Consider the following 20,417-nt stretch of genomic DNA (forward strand, 5'->3'; position numbering starts at 1 on the left):
CATGCAATTTCTGGAGCACTCTAAAATGCCAAGGGAAGCTGGATCTCCTTCCTCTGCTTGATAGTTTTCTTAAATTACTGCTCAACTTCCTCTAAATCCCTGTTAAGCAGCATTTTTCTCAATTGATTTTTATACATTTGGAGAGGAGAAAATAGAGAAATAGCAGAACACTCGAGAGAAGTGAGAGTCTGTGATTAATAGATGCACGCAGCAATGAAATGTCTGTCATTCATACGCCGTTTTCCCCTGACGCTCAGGTTACACGGACTGAAACAGCGTTTGTCCATATTAGTGAGGGCCCAGTTTTTACCTTTCCTGTCTGCCTGCTGGTAAAGGAGAGAGGCCAGCGTGCTATGGCATGACGGTCAGTGGCACCCACCCTGCATTTCCATCGGCGCCTGCTGTCCGCGCCAAGCCTGAAAAAGGTGAGATGGCTGATATATACACTCTCACACACAAGGCCATCAAAAATAAGTGAGAGGCCACCTCAGTCTGGTACACTTTCAGGAGACAGAAATGTGAATTCAGTCTTATGGACAGGCACGATAAATCCATCCTGGCCTCAGGAGGAATGTGAACTCTGAGTCTGTGACACCACTAATACTATGGAAGCCTATTTCGGCCAGTGTGATGAAATTTAAAAAAAGATCCTCTAAATCCTGGGTCTTCAACAGGAGGTCTGTGACCCCGAGAGGGTCCTCAGAGTTACTATAGGGGGGCCACCAAATGACCTCTAAATAATCTAATTAACTAATGAAAGCATTTTAAGTAAAATGTGTCTGAAAATCCACATTAATGTGAATCTAACAAATTAGCCAAGATAATTAGTCTGTTCATAAAACCTAATAGTTAACAGTACACAACATTTTTGACAGGCTGACTGTTGCCCAGGAATCATTATGCGATCATGTGAGCTAGCTAACGCTACATCACTGTGCGGCACCTCTAATTATTTTTGCATATTAGCCAGTTAGCTGTATTACTATGCCAAGTGTACAGGCATTCTTGTGCGGCACAGTGCATTGTTTCATAACTTTTTAACAGACTCTGAAACACCGTCCACTTGAAAGTGCAAAGGGTGAGGCTAACGCACCAAGCAATGCTACAACTGCTGCTTAGTTAGCAGCTAGGCAAACAAGAGAAGACCTGAAAAATATTCAGAACTATCTCAAGTGCAACTCTCAAAATTTCTTGACTTATGGCCAAAACACAACCGGCAGCTAATTTATGTGTCAAAAAAAATACGTCTCTATTATTTTCAATGTACAACCCCACATCGGCGGCAGCTAGACATGCATCGCGCTCCTGGACACACCGCCCTGTGGCACTTCAAGCCACTGTCCTATTTCTAGTCTCACCACCCCTGGAATTAAACGCACTTTCCCCCCACTCACTCTCTGCTTGTACATACCAACTCCTGTAGCAGCTCTTTTTCTCTGCTCCTACGGCAGCTCGACTCCTCTAGTCACTACTGATGTATAAAGAGAACTCTGTTGCTGTTGCTTTGTCTTGTGTGAGACAAAGAATAGATGAGTAGAGATCATTATCATCACATTATCCCATCATTATAAAGACAATGGCCAAATGGTGGAGGAAGTACAGATCTTTGAGTAAAAGTAGCAATAACTTTGCGTGGTCATCTGTTGATGAGCTACAGCGCGACACGTCTAGTGTGTGCTAGGGGCGGCAATTGATGTGGCGGCACCGATGTGTTTTCAGCTTCAGTTTCTAAAAAATAATGACCTGATTATCTCAAAATAATGATAAACTTTATTCAAATTTTCAGTTAATAATGACTCAGTATTTCAAAACAATGAGTTAAAATTTCAAAATAATGGGACATTTTCTTAAAAATGGTGACTTAGTATCTCAAAATAATGACTTACTATCATTTCTCATTATTTTGAGATATTAAGTAACTGTTTTGGGAAAATTTGTCATTATTTTGAGATACTAAGTCATTATTTCAAAGAAGTTTTTCATTCTAATAACTTAAAAAAATGGGCTACCTTATAATTCAGTCTCCCTGACTATGAAATACTGTGGTCATCTCAACTCAAAGCCTAAAGCGCTTACTAGTACAACACATTACCTGCCTTTGTAACACTGTAGCAGAAGAGAATAAATAAAACTCTTTAACATTGGTGACATGCTCGCAGTTGGCTCGCCCAGCACTGATAGTTAAAACGTCATAAGTTGAATACGTATTTCATTACGTGTTCTTCTGATTTAAGCACAAGAAAAGTGGCCTGCCTCAGGCAAAGCCACACAAAACGGTGATTCACTGCCTTTGTAAATATTCTTTTTGGCTGTCGTCTTTCGGTTGCGTCTCAGTATGACTTTTCCAGAGTAAGGGTGACATGCCGTCGTCGTATAGGGCCTGTCTGGACCTTCTTTGCTTCATTAATTCATTTCAACTTTACAGAAATAAATACTACTTCTCTTTTTTGAAACTCATCTTGAGAAATAACCAGTTACATACTATCATTAAACAGCTTATATTTACATCTACCATCCTAAATCCTTAAACTCAAAGGTTAACTTAGCTATTTGGCATGGAGCTTTTTCACATTAATAATCCCCAGATATCTTATGGAGGTGTTATATTCAAGCTTGCCTTAAAGCTGTGCAATGTTATGTATATTATAATGTCAATGTCTGGAATTACAGCTAAACCACAAAGCTAAGCACTAAATTCTGACAACAGACAAAGTCTCAGTTCAGTTTCTGTTGGCTTTAAAGCGAAGCTCAGCAGATGAACTGAGCCATCAATCACGAATAGAAGACAAAAAACATAACTGCATTAGTCACCTTTGTCTTGGCGTATGAAAACCTGCTTGCTAAAGGAAACCCGATATGATACTGACACACTGACATTTCATAATCGTGTACAAGTTCTTAGTCTGGGTCACATCCTGAAAACTGTGACATCATTCAGATTTTGCCACAACCTAAGACGTCTGTTTTATTTTAGATTTAATAGGATATGAAAGTTTAAAAAAAAACAGACAAAGAAAACAAAGAGGAAAGCAGGAAAGGTGACAGGTAAACTGGCTCGGATTTGGGGTTTTACTTAAGCACTTGAATGCGTCATAACTTTGTAAAGAGCATTTTGAATGTCAAGAACACACTCCTACTAATTTCTAATGAATGAGAATGATGTCATCCAAATTAAGAGGCCTGTGTCCTGTGATATATTGGAATTAATATGGCTCTGAAAACTTTTTATTATTAATAGATATAAAGTTTGTTCTTTTGCAACATCCAATCACAATGTGTAATACACTTGGAACCCAATAGATACTTTTTCAAACCCTGGTCTTTAATGACTTGTCATACTTTTTAAAGAAGCATCTTGGGGTCAAATAAGGGCCAACAATTACCTCCAAAGTGAGTTTAATACAAAGTCTTTGCCCCTCCCCACCTATAGCTGCTGCAGAGGAAAAACTCATCAACATATCCCTCAATTAAGCCACATTTCATCAACGCCAGTCCCAACAGGACTGATCAAACTATGTTTGCTGTGTTTTGTTTTGGAAACCCTGCAGTGGCCTTTTGATGGGAATCACAGGTCTGTTCCAGTTAGGCAGCTGCTGGAGAGATCATCGTCTGAGTTTGCATGGCACCCGCTGAGAGGCCCGAGCACCATGGGAGAGCTCTCCCAGATAATTTCCATAAATATGAGTAATGTGCCCCTTTCCCACTTTGGTGTAGGTCCCTCTGGGAGGATGTGGGGATAAGCGCGTATGCCGTGACATCCACAGACCAATAAGTTATCTGCAAATGTGTTTTTAGATTTACTGAGATTTGTTTATTGCAGTTTAGTTGCTAAGATCAATATTTTAATGAAGACAGGATATGACCCCCTGACTAGTAACAGCGTCCTTATGAAAAAAAGACATGGCTGGATGTGTTGAAGAGATAATAACTCATATAGCCTACATGAGAACTGCTACGTTAAAGCCATCACTTCACGTGGTGTCTAACATATTGGCACACACAAGAGAGCATCTGAAGACTCTGTGTGGCACTACTCTGGGTCATGGGTGGATTCTGAGCGGGCCTACCTGGCAGAGGTCTGGGGGCCCAAAGTGTCAGGGGCCACCCTGACCCCCATCTGCAAGATGTCACTCACAATAACACGTACCAACCAGAAGGAGACTCAAAGTGGCCACAAAGAGATGCAAAGGAACTACCAAGAAACACAAAAAGACCATGAAAGACATAAATACACCTCAAAGACACACAAAACCAAAACAAAGAGATGCAAAGGAACTACAAAGAGCCAGAAAATGGCAACAAAGAGATGCAAAGGAACTACAAAGAGACACAAAGCAACAACAAAGAGATGCAAGGAACTATAAAGAGACACAAAAAGACCATAAAAGACATAAATACACCTCAAAGACACACAAAACCAAAACAAAGAGATGCAAAGGAACTATAAAGAGACACAAAGCAACAACAAAGAGATGCAAAGAAACTGCAATGACACACAAAATGACCAAAAAGGCACAAATATACTTAAAAGAAACACAAAAGGACTGCAAAGACACATAAAACGACTACAAAGAGAAACAAATCAACCATAAAAGACATAAATTTACCTCAAAGAAAAACAAAATGACCACAAAGAATAAGAAAAAATGAATTACCACCACAAAGAGACAGAAAATAAAAAATAAAAGCCTCATAATATGTGTATGCTGTGACCTAGAGAGGCAGTAACTAGCATTTCAAGTTATAAGTGGCTCTAAATCATCACATTTTGAAAACTTATAACAAAAAGTTGTGATGTATGACAAAAGAGAAAGAACGCATACATCAGAATTGGATTTTAAAAACAACAACAACAACAACAACAACATAATAACGACTGCAAATTCAGCAGCAACTGAGATCAACTATTCAGTGACTCCAATCTCTGGAACTCCACAAACTTCAGTTATTTTCACATTTGCCGTCCATGTCTTTCTTGTTTTATTTTCTCTAAACAGTAATAAAATACTTTATATCCCGCCGTCACGGTCCATTTCGTTTAAGACTGTCATCCATGTCATCTTTTCTGTTTGGCTAAGGTTGCACTGTAAACCCTGCATACCTGCTTTAGGCGCAATTAAATTCATACAGAAAGGTCTGCACGGGTCAGAGGACGGCTCGTCCAAAATCAGAAGAACCCAATAAAACCCGATGCGTCTGCCAGTGTTGTTGTGAGGCAGTGAAAGAGAAGGATGGTAATAACTTTTTATCATTGTATGGACAGACAGGGAGGGAAGGAACATAAAAACAGTGGAAACACAGCTACAGTATCTAAGGCTCAGCGGTATGTTTCTGCTTTCTGTTTCACATATAATGTGTTAGTTAGACAGTAATAATAAACACAGTAAATACTTTTTGTTTTTTGTTGATAAAAAGGACTCAAAAAATATTGCTCTTATTTATTAGCAGTACTGTATGTATCTTAGTTCTTACTGGCCAATACAAATATTAAACTGAAACCAAAATTCAGCGCTTTCTCACCAGGTTTTTGGATGGATTTTGAAGCCTTGGTTCTTGTGTGGTTAGGTAATGTCCAATGCAAGAAAATGGGAGAAATAATGACAATATTACACTTACATATACAAGTTTAATACTGAAACAGGAGCACTATATTTTAAAATCATGAAATAAAAGGAGAGCAGTAATTTCTGCAGCTGTCAGGGTTTAAATAAATAAAAACTAAAATGGGCTTTATATGTTTCAACAAGAACTCCAGCTCACAAAATTCATGTCGCTCCATTCCCTCTGCAGCCGTTACAGATGTTTTTCCCTGTGGGGAAAGCAGGGTCAAGGGGCAAGACCTCAAGTGCTTATGATGTTTTATACTGCCTAAACCCGGCATAAATTGATACCTCAGACATGAAAACATTTGAGTTGATTTTGGGTTATTGTGCTTTGACATGTAATTTGTAGTTCTGCGTTCACCCAGCTCTTCAAGCATCCCCTGCACCTCCCCTTCATCGCTTCCACACACACACACACACACTGTAAGTTCAACTGTGCTTGGGACGGTAAATCAAACTCCTCTGAGGAAACCATTTATAAAAGCCTGACATCCGGCTTCCTTTTTCTGATTGCTGATTACACCTCAGAGTTTCTGAATGCAGCTTTGCTTGTCACCTCAGGACCGGCGCAGGACGAGATTAAGAAACCTCCAAGCTGTAAATTAGCCACATACATTATCTATGGCCCCAAATTTGATCCGCTGATCACCGTCTCCTCCTTGCAGCAGGCAATGTGAGGCCTCCTATCCTGGACATGATGAAAGAGAAGAGAAAGCTCTTAATGGCTTTAGCAGCATACTGAATCCCTGCCTTGTCTAATATTAAATCACTGCTTATATTTCTTACAGCTGGCTAAGACTTGAATGGCAAACTCAGAGAGAAATCACAAACCAGTGCCTCAGAAAAATACAGATTATACCTCAAATAAGTCAACATTAGCGCATCACGGTGTGCCTGAATGAGCATATTAATATTGTTGCATGCCCTCAGTTCCAGTAACAGTGCTTATAACATGCCAAGGTTGGGATTTTCCTTTTTTTTTTTACTCTAATACAGTGGCCCTTCAGAGGTCAGCTTTTTAAGCGTGACATACAAAGAACAAAAAACAAAAGTCCCAAGGCTGTTTTAAGACTTAAGATCTGCAAATGAAGTGTATCGATGGCAGCATAAATCAGATTGATTTAATTTTAATAGCGGCATCTCCTCCTCTCACAGAGTTAAGGATGAATCCACATGCTCAAAATGTCCTTTGTGTTGGCAGGTCAGTGAACACACCCAAGACAAGGTGAAGTATTTTAAGTATGGAGCAGCTGAAGTATCACATTATATCAAAATGTCTCAAGGAGCTTTTATCATATTTTGAATTGGTCATATTTAGTTATTACTTCTCTTTCTCATACAATTTAATCCTTAAATATGTTAGTTATGGTACTTAAGAAGGAGGGAAAAATGTCTAAAAAATTAAAACTGCGTATGAACTTTTGGTATTAATTGAACAGCAAAAATTATGTTGTATTAAGCATTTAATCATAACTACTGTATATTCCTCAGCAAAAATTTAAATATGTATTGGGTAGGCACCCCCCAGTATATTGTTATAAAACATATATTTAAAAAAAAAAAATTGCTATGCTGTCACAGGCAACCATGCACCACCGTCTGAAATATCATCAGCAAATGTAATCATAATCACAATAAACTTAACAACCTTGCATTTTTATTACTGGTTTTAGTATTACAGCATATTGCAGTTCTGCCTGTGGTTTGTGCAAATGGTCTTGCCATACCCCAGCAGAAGCTGTTGCACCTACCCACTGCTGTGGATAAATGCAATCCATATACCTGTGCTGTACTGTCTTTCTATTTCATTACTTTAAAATGTATTAAAAAGTGAAAAACTACAATGTAATTTAAGTGCTACGTAGGTTATGTCACTGTCCATTGTTTATACTGTCAAAGTTTATAAAAAAGACATAGTGTAGTATGCATTAAAATTTAATTGTGTGTGTGTACCTTTCCTGTGTGGCCTCAATCATATGCTGGCCTCTTAAAATGGCACTCAGTGATTAAAACTTTGAAAACCTCTGATCTAAGTTCTATGTTTCAAGTTGCTCTAAAATGGTCAGTTTAGTTGTTTAGTTTCTTCAGAATTCTCCTCCAGACTCCCCTCAAGGGCTGGCTCGCAGAGGGTGAAAATTGAAAATGGTCCCCCCAGTGTTACATGGGCAGAGATGGGTAAGGGTCACGGCATGATTTTATGACTCCACAATCGTGTAATGTGACATAGTGACTTTCAGAAAGCTCAGAGTCGTGGGGATTTTACTGACGATCCTGCGGAATGTTTTAGAGTCCACCGTAGACGATGGCAGCATTTCTTGTACCACGTAGCGAGCCACAAGCTTCATGGCTTCTTTCAGGCTGATAGGTTTAACGTTATCTCCGTTATTAGAACCAAAAGACAGCCGTTGCTGTTTCGGAGCTGAAGGACCAGCGTTCTAAAAGTAACGGAAGTAACTGATGTCTTGTTTGAAAATGTACTCAAGTATTTGATTACTCAAACAGCAAACTAACGCGTTACTAAGGGTTACTCATTACTGCAAAAAGTACTCAAAGTACTCTAACTCATTACTTTGTAAGGCGTTATACCCAACTCTGCTCCTGGGAGAATATGGCCGTGGAATTTTCAAACTGTCATTTTAAATTTCCAAATAAGTACACACTCTCAACACATTCTCACTCCGACCTTGTCACATATCAAAGTTTGGTCATCGACATTCCACATTCATATGTGATGTGTAAGGTACCATGGGTGTGTTGGTTGTTGACATTTTGGGATGCCGTGTCAAGTTACGCTTGTTAAATGCATTGTCTTCTTTCAAAATACACTTCCGTTTTTGCATGAAATTGACTGTTTACACACAGTCACTTTCAAAATAAATATACTACGTTGGTAAAACACCACAAATTGATGGGGTTTTTTTTGCCTTCAAAAACAAAAGCACATGGTTGGGTTTTGGGAGAAAAGAACAGGGTTTGGCCGCGGACACTGCTCTCCCAAGTGAAAGTCATTGTTTGTTGGACCCACCCATCCCACTCAGACTACCGTTGCCTTAACTTTTGTCCACTGGCCCCTGAGCGCCATTAAACTATATTGGCGACAGGCCGTGTATCATGCAAACATTAAAGGACAGCTTTTTCATCAGTGTCTGAAGCTGCAAGTCACTGCTGAAGACTTTGGAGGGAGAAAGGGTTGGTGTTCTCATGTTTCCATAAATTGCATTAATGAGGATTAATAGTGAAAATAGTGCAGTATGAACATGTCATTTTTTACTTGTTTGCCATGTGAATTCGTGGCTAATAGCTTTGTTTAGACACATAAAACTTTTAGTTCATATTGTGCAATCTCATAGATCTATTGACTGCTTTTAGTTGTGTCATAACTATTCATGAAACTGTTTTTTTGTGTGTTGAAAACCATATTTCTCTGACTTCCAAACATAAGGTATGTAGTTGTAATCATGTGATATTACATTTCTAAATATCGCAGGTTTGCACTGCTGTCTTTCTACATGGAAGCTCTTTCTCCATCATTTCTTTAAGTCACATCCATGCCCCGCTCTAAACATGCTGTACAAAAAAGGTAAAAGACCTCTTTCATCAGTAATTGATAGGTGCTTGTTTTGGTTCAGTGGCGTTGTGTCACTCTTGCCACTATGCGTTAGGAATATATCAGAGCTGGAGCGGCGTGTGAAGGTGGGGAGATGGTGGAAACAAGTGTGTCATGACCAGAGAGAGTGGCACATACGCCATGCTTGTCAGGATGACTAATAGCCCAGGGCAACAGGTCTCACTGTGGGGTGTTAACAATCAGCCAGGCCTCAGTTGCAGCCTGACAGCCAGCCATATGACTTGGATACAAGTTGGTCACCTGCACTTTGAATATCTTAAAAGGACCTTTGTCTCAACAAGCTTTAACCAGCTTTTCATGGTTAAAGATAACACCATTTCCAGGTGTTAAAAATGCCTCACACTACATACAAGTTGCTTTAATTTTACTAATAGCTGAAAATGCTTTCAAAACAATCACCAGTGCCACAAAATGAAAGACATTTGTATTAACGCTTTAGAACGAATCACACGGATCATTTAGTCTTTTTGCTGAAAATGAGAATCTTTATTTGACAAGTCAGCTCAGAAGGCAGCTCATCAATTCAGAGTGACATTTACACTCCCACTGACCCATAGGGGGTAAAAGAAGAAAAGAAACCTGTCCGCTCAGCGCTGTGCAACACTATCCCCTTTACATCCAGAGATTCCTGGTAGTGCTCTGCATACAGTAGCCAGCTCATTTAAATGTATTAAATGATTGTGTTTTATGCTTAATTGTCTTATTTATCAACTTTTGGGCCATTGTGTGATATATTGTAAAGTATAGTCAAATAATTAAGCAATATATTTAATGAAGGAAAAACATGTCCTGCCCTGTAATTACCTTGTAATATTAGACAGGGTGAAACAACATGTTAACTGTAGACAGCCACCGGTTGGACCACTTTGTTAGACGCCTCGGTGAAAACTGAGACGCTTGTCTGTCGGCCAGCTTCCTGTACAAGGTGAATTCCCTTTCTGTGAATGTGACTCGTCTCTTCTTAGAACTTGTTCTGTCAGCATGTACAAATAGAAAGACATCTTGACACAAAAAAGTCACAAACTCCTTCAAATAAACTATTATTTTGGCTCTGAATTGCCTCGGTTCTTTTTTTATAACTTCTCAATATAGAAATTGGTCGGTGGAGGTGACACGTAGAGTTGTTGACCATACAGTATTTAAACTGGAGCGGACATGTCAGCACTTTGGTACTCAGGAGACCTGTCTTCCTCCAGACTTAGCTGTACATGCTGCCATTACACAGTACATTGGATATTATATACAGCTGGTTGCATGCATCCAATACCCCACATGCTGACAGGGAGAGATTTGTACATTTGTTGACACAGAAATAGCTGTTTAAGGGCTGCTCTTTTGAAATGCAATCTCTAAAGCAAAGACATTAAAAACAAAGCTTAAAATGCAGCATCAAGAAGCCTAAATTTAAGCTTTAATCACTATTTTCTGAGTGCCTTTAACTGACCTTATATAGCCTCAGGTTTGCTGTAATGTAATATCCAGTGTGAAATAAATGCAATTGCACAACACCTTAGATATGACATCTGAACATGCTGTACAGATACAGATGGGTACACACTGTTCAGATAACAATCCATGAAAAATAATTAGAAGACATCTTGTTTTGTGCGCTGTCCTGAGTTCTGACCATAGTGATGTCATTGCTCCACACCCCCCATTCAACTGACTACTGGTCTCCATTTTTCCAGCACTGGTTGACGTCCCTTCCAATCATGCCCGTTCATTTACACGTCGGTGTAACACAACAGCTCAGGTTTGTTAAAACAGTGTTAACAGCCAATTAGTCATGAGCAGAGGTGGCGGATTTTATGTTGCCCTGGAAGACAAGCGTTTCCAGCGGCATTTTATTTTCCAGGTGTGTTAAGCCGATTTTATATGGTGTGGGCAGACAGCCTTGCCCACCCTGTAAACAGTTATGTAGAATGTGTTAGGACAATAAAAAAAGGACCACCAGAAAATTGTTCTGAGATTTAATTGACTTCTATTCATAAGGAAATCAGCTTGGTGGGCGGTTAAAGGCTGTTCTGGACATAAGGATTAATGTTGTTAGTGTGTAACACATCATAGTATAACATAATATAGAATGTGACACTTTTAGTACTGTCACCTTGTCCTTGTTTTTTGGCTGTTAATGTTTTGAGCAATGTGGTTTACACCTCTCTGATTGGCAGTGGTGTAGTTGAGGGTGAATGCAGGTATACGGGGCATACACACCTCCTTTTATCTTTTCTTTTTCAGCCAAAAAGCCACTGAAATATATTGTAATATATAGGTGAGTATACCCACTTCCTTCATAGTATCCCACCCATCTACCTAGTAGTACACCCGCCTCATTAACTGCCACTATACTGCTGACTGGAACAAAATCAAACATGACAAGTTGAACTTTATGTTTTCTGCTGCTTTAGATTTAAATTTACATCCATCCAAATTTAAATTACAAAAAAAAAAAAAAATCTGAAGTGAAAATGATGAAAATCTGAAATAATCAAAATATTGCTTAACAATTTCTACACTTTTACACTGACACAAAAAAGATGGTGTATCATGTATCGTTTATCGTGTGTCGTGTATCGTTTATCATTTATCACGTATCATGTGTTGGGTATCGTGTATTGTGTATTGTTTATCGTGTATCGTTTATCATTTATCGTGTGTCGTGTATCATTTATCGTGTATCGTTTATCGCGTATCATGTGTCGGGTATTGTGTATTGTTTATCATGTATTGTTTATCATTTATCGTGTGTCGTGTATCATTTATCGTGTATCGTTTATCATTTATCGCGTATCATGTGTTGGGTATCGTGTATTGTGTATTGTTTATCGTGTATCGTTTATCATTTATCGTGTGTTGTGTATCGTGTATCATTTATCGTTTATCATTTATCGTGTGTCGTATATCATGTATCATTTATTGTGTGTCGTGTATCGTTTATCATTTATCGTGTATCGTTTATAGTGTGTCGTGTATTGTTTATCCTGTATTGTTTATCATTTATCATGTGTCGTGTATCGTGTATCATTTATTGTGTATCGTTGATCATTTATCGTGCATCGTTTATCATGTATCGGGTATTGTGTATTGTTTATCATGTATTGTTTATCATTTATCGTGTGTCGTGTATCATTTATCGTTTATCATTTATCGCGTATCATGTGTCGGGTATCGTGTATTGTGTATTGTTTATCGTGTATCGTTTATCATTTATCGTGTGTTGTGTATCGTGTATCATTTATCGTGTATCGTTTATCATTTATCGTGTGTCGTATATCATGTATCATTTATTGTGTGTCGTGTATCGTTTATCATTTATCGTGTATCGTTTATAGTGTGCCGTGTATTGTTTATCCTGTATCGTTTATCATTTATCGTGTGTCGTGTATCGTGTATCATCTATTGTGTATCGTTGATCATTTATCATGCATCGTTTATCGTGTGTCGTGTATTGTTTATCGTGTATCGTTTATCATTTATCGTGTGTCGTGTATCATGTATCATTTATTGTGTGTTGCGTATCGTTTATCATTTATCGTGTATTGTTTATCATGTGTCGTGTATTGTTTATCGTGTATCGTTTATTGTGTATCGTTTATCATTTATTGTGTATCATGTATCGTGTATCATTTATCGTGTATCGCTTATTGTGTATCGTTTATCATTTATCGTGTATCATGTATCATTTATCATTTATCGTGTGTCGTGTATCGTATATTGTGTGATTTTGTTTAAAAACATAATGCGACAAAGTGCAAGGGAAGCAGACTTCACTTACTGATCATGATGTACATAAAGGATGTGACTTAAATGTCTCCTAAAACTTGAAAAAAAGGACTGGAGAGATAAAACATTTTATCAGAAATGTGTGGATTAATAAGAAGATTCAAATGAATACTTGAAAAAAAAAAAGTCACCCCTCCATCTTGTTTTTGATCCATTGAGGTTTGACTCTCTTTTGCTTTATCTTGTTTAACCTTCTGCGTCTGCAGTGGTTTTAATGGCCAACAAATAAATAAGTAAATAACTGGAGTGCATGTAAGTGTGCATCTACTGTACCTGTATGTTACTGATTCCTGATTGTGCCTTTAACACGTCTAGTAAGGTGACTTTTGCTCGACTAAAATCTGGCATAAACTCCATGTTATGCTAAAATCTAAATGATATGTGTATCGTATTTCTCTCGAGCTAGTTGTTTTTGTGAGTCACGCAGTAATCTGAGGGGAATATTTTTCCTCCCAATCCAGAGATGTGACTGCCTGAGGTCTTGGCAAAGTCCTGCGCAGTCCGGGAAAAACTCCACTGAGCACTTGTGATTAAGTGTCTTTATTTAAGCCCATGAACTCAAACGAGCAATCAGAGCCAAACCGAGGCTCCAAACTTCCTCAAAATCATGCTGCTGGAAGCACTGAAGAGTGTAACTGACCGGCTATCATCATTCCTCTCCTGTCAGCTGGTGCTGCACATTAAACTTCTGTTGTTAGATTCACTGAAGTTGCAAACTTTGCAATTAAATGAAAGATATTAAAGATTTTGCTATTTTTTTTTCTGAGCGATGCAAAACTTATCCTACCTATATACCACATACACCCCTCCTATACTGAATACTGCTATATTATTATTGTAGCACACAGTGACAAAGGAATTATGCATAATTATGGCAACATGTAGTCCTGGTATATAGTCGTTTCCAGACAGATCTGGGACATACTGTCTCTTGGCCTCAATCCAGACGTCTACAGTGGCCTCATTTCATTGTTCTGCTGTGCCATCAAGGTTGCGGCTCTGTGTATGTACACAGCAGTTAATGCATGTATACAAAATAAGATAACCTTTTAAGTTATCCCGACACTCAACAAATTGCATTTAATCTGTGCTACTTTAAAACTTCAGACGCTGGTGCACGTAAAATAAAGAGAGAAGTCATCAGAACAGGTTGAGAGATACATGTCTGGATGATAAAGCATGTTTTGCTTTCTGTGGTTTTCATGAATGAAATCATGTTCCTGTGTGCCGGCAGCCTGGTCTTGTCTCTACCTGTCTGACGGTGAAATTCCCACATTCTCTCTGTCTCACTCACATCACTCCCTCTGATGAGCAGACAATGTCAAGGAAGTTGGATCGTGGATGTGTTTTTATTTAGTCTCCTCAAAAAAAAAAAGATCCTTTAATGGGATATGTGATAAAGAAAAATATACAGCACTGGTGCCTCGTGATTTAACAAGCGACTGCTTTTATTTGTTGTGTCACCCTAAAGAAACAACTAAATGCTCCATTAAACTGTGTAAATTACGATAAGCTTTTGACAAAGAAAGCTCAAGTGGGATTAAAGGGATGTGATTGTATCTGCCTATGTGTGACACACAGGTATGACATCCGCTGGGTGTGGGGATCTAAGTGGGTGTGGGCGTGCAGACGTGTCTATTTTTAGAAACATTTAAAGGGAGAATGAGGTCAGAATTCACTGTGTTAAACTCAGCACACACCTCCGGGTGATTCAGTGGCACCAACTTGCGAGACCTGGTCTGGCTGGTCGGCTCAGATGTTGAGGCAGGAACAGACCAACACCAGGAACACTAGATCACTGTCATGACTTTCTCTTTAATGTGAAGTTTTTGACTTTTAATGGTGTCATGAAGTCGAGTTTTGATAGGTAAAGCCTTATTAATTTTTTTTCATCATGTGTTGTATCTGTATACAATCACGGGCAGAAATGCACACCTTGAGTGCTGATGCTATGCACATTTCTGCTCACTGCAAATAAATATAATAATCTTTATTTAGTTCAGTTAATGGTTTACCAAAAATGCAGATGGATGGACAGATACAAAGATGAAAAATACAATTAAATAGTAATAAAGAAAAGAGCAGAATGAATATAGCATCAAGGCAGTAATACAGATTTCTTAAGATTAAAAAAATGCTAATGTTAAGCTTATTGAGGAATAATAAATCTTAACAAATCCCTCATTTGAGATAACAATCCAGGACTTTCAACTGTCATGGCTGTCATGAACAGACAGATTTGGATCTCTTCACGTGCAAATGCAGTAATAGCAATGATTTCATCGATGTCTGTTCTAGGACGTCTCATCCGTCAACCCAATTGCAAGTAAAAAAAGTTTGTATTGTACATTTTTGCAAACCACAGATTTGTTACATTTGTAAATTATTTTGTAGCGGACATGTTGAAACTTAATGTTTCTTAACAATGCAGTGGTAAAGGTGTGGTTACATTTAGGCACAAAAATCCCTGGTTATGGTTGAGGAAAAGATCATGTTTTGGTTTAAAACATTCACTTTTGTGGTACAAAATCAGCTGGAAAAGCAGGGACAGGTCAGTGAAAAACACCAAGGTCCGGTGCCACAAATGCCACTGGAGAAGCTGCAATGTGCCTCTAAAAACACCCAGGTTCAGTGCCACAAACACTGGTGGAAACGTCACGAAGGGTCACCAAAAAAAAGGTGTTTTTGGTTTCGTACAGTGGTCTGCAACTCGGCATCTGTCTTCCTTGACATGCCATCCACCAGCCCCTCCACCTGAAGATGAATCAAGTCAGCTTACATCACCTTAGAAATGTTGATAGGACACGTATGAAACATGCTTATTTTGTGGTCTGCAGAAATGTATAATACCAACATTTTCTTCTAGCGACTGGGCTGTGTTCATGTTTGCTTCTAAGTTCAGCCTGGAACTTCATTCTTGACCTTGGCTATATTAGTTTGGCTTGACAATCCAAGATCCACTTACTATCTTTTTTAGGATATCACTTGACATTTCATTACACACATATTACAAATGTTTTAAAGGGTCATGCACTGACTTTGTTCATAAGGTTCCTTTAAGTATTATAATGAGTAAACTTTGCTTGCTGAGAATTTAAAATGCAACTGAGATCAAATTTAGTGGTCCCTTTGTGGTCAAAAATCATTTTTAGTGCTGTTTCTAAATGTATTATGAATTGTTTATAGAATATAATATAATAAAATATAGACTATAAATTTCTCCATTTTGGTTTCTGATATTTTCTCAAAAGAGAGCACAGGATTTGTGATTTACAGAGCAGACATAAACTACAGCAGACAAATAAACAAACAATTTCACTTCAGTTGTCAATAACCGGCAGATATATCAGTCAGGTTTAACAGACAGAACATTTCAGGTATGTCTACAGGCATGATGTAAATGTGCCTGAATTCCTGTTGTGATAAGCGCCATCACATATGTGTCATTCATACTGTACACCAGGGAACAAGCAGGCATCTTAATCCTCTTGCTGATGACAGACAGACCTACACCGTCACTAGCTGGAAGCTCTGGGGATGCTGCTCTGTGTTTTAGTTCTGCGTACATGTATTTCTATACGTGTATGTGTCTTGCCAGTATACCGTGTCTGCGAAAGCGCGTGTGTCACAGCAGGTTCAGACAGCCAACACACTAACCTGTTTAACTCACTCGGCGCCTGAGCCACTGATGGGGGCCCTTTACTGCTCCCGGCTGGTCCAGCCCCTAAAACAAGCTCCTGGGCTGCAGCAGCGGTTAGGACCCAAACCAAGCCTCCATTCACCTCATCAACCCAGCTGTTTATTTTCAGAGGCATTAGAGGAAACACTCGACAGGGCTTATCAGATCCAAACAGTCGCACGTCTTTGTTATTTTACACACAGGCCTCCTCTCAACTCAGCCTCATTTTCAGTAATTGTTTTCTTTCTTGCTTGGTAGAATAACACGGTGGGCTACATTTAACACAAGTGGTAAGGGAATCCGTCAGTGTAAACAAGGCAGATACAATGCACACTGGGATTTTATCTGAGCCTTTTCTGTTATTCTGTGTTTTTTAAGGGCAGGGCTGGAGCAAATATTGGAGTGTACGTGTGTTAAAGTGAAATTGGTGAAATGAAATACAAGTCTTCAGCCTCAGCCTCTCATACAGACCTCTGTTTTTCTCAATTACTGCTGCACTAAACATCAGACCCACACAGGGCTAGTAATGGATCTCTACAGATACTGGACTGAAGTCTTTTATTTAACTACTTAATTTAATCTGCTTTAAACAAACTATTGTCTTCTCACAGCACAACAGAAATCCTTTGCTTTTTAAAATGTGCCGCCAAAATGTTGTGATGCTGTAGAAAGACGGAGTTGTTGTGACACTGTAGTACATGTGTTCAACATGGTGGCAGTGTTGCACTGTCTTTGGGACACCTGAAGCCCTCGGTGCCACCCAGTACCAAGCAGCTGCAGACAGTGCTGCTGATTATCAAGCAGCCATGAGGATCAACAGGCTGATTTTTTTGGTACCAAATCATGATGCACAGTGCTCTGCACATGTCAGCTTAATTGTGCTGCAGATTGCAGAGGCACAGACAATACACAATTGTCTGAATTCAGAAAACAGTGAGTGTGCTGAATCATGTGAGATCTAATCATTCCTCCCTATCAAAAGAGACAGCCTCGGTGGAGAAATCAGCGAGTTTTCAGCAAGCAGGAAATGTTTTCAGTCACTCATGACTGACAACGCAACCTCTGTTCAGCCGCAAGGTCCTCAGACAAGCCAGCGTTACAGCCGAATATCAAGGCAAACATGGTCCAAATCCCCCAGTCCACCTCCGCGTGCTGCCAGCAGGAGCTCTCGTAGATGGGCTGAGCTCCGCTCTGCCAACTGCGCCATAAAATAAACACACAGTAAATCCAGCATGATTAACATTAATCATGATCACGTCACTGCTAATGCACTGACTGAGGGCCATACAGTGAAATCACACTGACCTAGACGCTTGTCTCCTTCTAAGGAGAGGGGGTCGGCACAGACACAACGCTGAATGCTGTGATAACGAATAAGAATTTATTAAAAGTGAAATTAAACAGTTGTGTAAGTGAATGAGTCTCAGACTGAGAATGACGTGACTTGAACGCACAGGTCAGCATAGGTGTTTGATATGGCAAACCTCGCTATATTTGTGTGACCCCTGTATCTGGAGCGAGCGCTGCTTTGAATACATGCAACTTTTGGGAAAGACATTTATTTAAAAGGCTCTTTTCAACTGTGGCAGTGCCAGACACGGTTTGACTAAAAGGTCCCGCAAGGCTTGTAACTTATTGTCGAGGATTGGATTTCAGCTAAAATTAGCCATCAGGCCCAATTTATTACTCTGATTGAGGAGTCTGAAAATGCCAGTAACGGGCTCCCCATTATATAAGCTAAGCCCTGAGTTGAAGATATAATGTTGCAGTTTAATTCAGCCCACATCACTTGTGCGTCAAATGTGTAAAAGTGGTAGTAATAGTAGCTTAGGTTTCCCCCAAAGTATTGAACTGGCCTGAGAGAGGCTTGGAAAAACAGCAAAATCCCCTACCAATTTTATGGAGGTGGCAAAACAAGCGTCTTTCCTTCGGTGACTTGACTTATTAAACCCACTGGAGACTGTGAGTTATGAAACGGGGGAGCAAACTCAAACTGGCACATTATGGCTCAGGCAGGTTTAGAACAAAACGCCCCTCAGTTTGGGTCACGATCGTGATCTTAATTCAAGATAATTCATTCCTACAATGTGCTGAAATTAACTGTAATGTGTTTAGTTGCAGCAGAGAGTGCTGGGGAGAAGTGAGCTACATGTAACTGAATTATGGTTTAAATACATTTTTGCAGTAGCTTGCTGGTAGTTCAACTATTTGTAAGTGATTCAAGTTGTTTAATTATGTTTTTCTGCCAACCAATTTTTAACCATAAAAGGAAAGGAATGACTCTGACCACCATTAGTCATAAGTATTAATTATTGCTATGTATTAACGAACAGTCAGAAATGTTGTTGCATGCAATTTTAAAGGATACCTGGCTGACTGAGTTATCCTGTTTGGTGCAACACCCTCACCTTCTTCCAGTAGCTACGCGATATAGAGATATTTCATGTAGCATAGCAGCCATTCATAACAAAATGTTTCTGTTTATGAGACCTGTCGCATCAGTTTACCATCATAAATAATTTGAATATCTGTTGACCAGCGCGCAGCTCACCCTGTTTTATTACAAATTCTTTATCATTGTACTGATCTGTCTTTGCACCAACAGAGGCAACAGTGTTCCTCCAGAGGTTTGCACACAAGCTCACCTAAAGGACAAATGTCCTTTTGATTGAAAAGTCGTTTCCTCCTCTCTGTTTAAACACAGGTGTTGATTCTGGTGCAAACTACTGCTGCTGCTGCTGCTGCTGACGCCCTCCCCTCATTTGCTCTTTTAAATATGAAACAGGCCAAATGGTTCCTCTGCTGAGTACACTCAGGCAGGACCTGTGGACACTCCAGCAATTATCAGAGATTATTTGACATCCCCCCGGCACCCCACCCCAACACACACATACACTCCCTTTCTCGTTTTTCCACCCTCTAAACTCGCACGAGCGGCAGGGGATCATAATAGTTTGCAGTTTGAACAGGTCTGCTGCTTGAAAGCGTGTACCGGCTCTGCTGCCAGGAAACAGTCTGTCCTGCCACACTGCTGTAGTACATGGAGACAGGCACTGCCCTGGCTCTGGACACGAACAAGAATACGGGCCAGACAGCCCCCTTCTCCCTTCTCCCCTCTCCCCCTAATGTCACGTACTTCACCCAAGCGTGGGTGTATCTCTGCTGCGTCTGCAGAGTTTTTCAGCTTCTCGAAGCCTCGCAATACGCTAACGGCTTTCTGTGCTTTTCTTTCTTTACTTTCTGCTTAGATTATCTGAGTAAGTTTTCCTTCCCATGGTGCACTATGGATTCCTGCGTGTCTGTGGTTGGCACAAACGCATGTCTCGTGGCACAGATTCTGGCCCGTGGCACTGGCGTCCTTCGAGCCCACACCCAGTGCCATGCTGCACACTCTTCACCACTGACATCCTCCACTCTGACCAGAGACTGTAAACACCAATGGAATGGACCACACACACACACTCCCAATGTTTGAGTGAGCTGCTTGGTGCAGGAGCATGCATGAAGGAACACACACACACACGCACACACACATACACATGCGATTGGAACTGAAGGCCCAATCAGTTATTTTGTCTTTTTTGACTTTATGAATTATAGATGCATTCACGTGTGTTTGAAAGAAATGAAACAAAAAATTTGTGTGTTTCTCATAAAATCATATTTTAGTATTTAGGTCAGTTTCACCACTGAGTTTTTTTTTAAATGACCCAGATATTTTGTA

The 20,417-nt window shown here is 39.6% G+C and overlaps 1 long non-coding RNA gene across 1 annotated transcript in view; it reads right to left on the minus strand.

Annotated features, from left to right (window-relative positions):
* Positions 1 to 6,055: 6,055 nt before the first annotated feature.
* Positions 6,056 to 20,417, minus strand: part of LOC125879392 (uncharacterized) — a 43,475-nt gene continuing 29,113 nt past the window's right edge. Inside the window, exon 4 of the long non-coding RNA XR_007447862.1 lies at positions 6,056 to 6,291. This is a non-coding gene — a long non-coding RNA (uncharacterized LOC125879392). The remainder of the gene's footprint in view (positions 6,292 to 20,417) is intronic.

Source organism: Epinephelus fuscoguttatus, linkage group LG19, assembly GCF_011397635.1.
Source record: "Epinephelus fuscoguttatus linkage group LG19, E.fuscoguttatus.final_Chr_v1".
Taxonomy (NCBI): Eukaryota; Metazoa; Chordata; class Actinopteri; order Perciformes; family Serranidae; genus Epinephelus; species Epinephelus fuscoguttatus.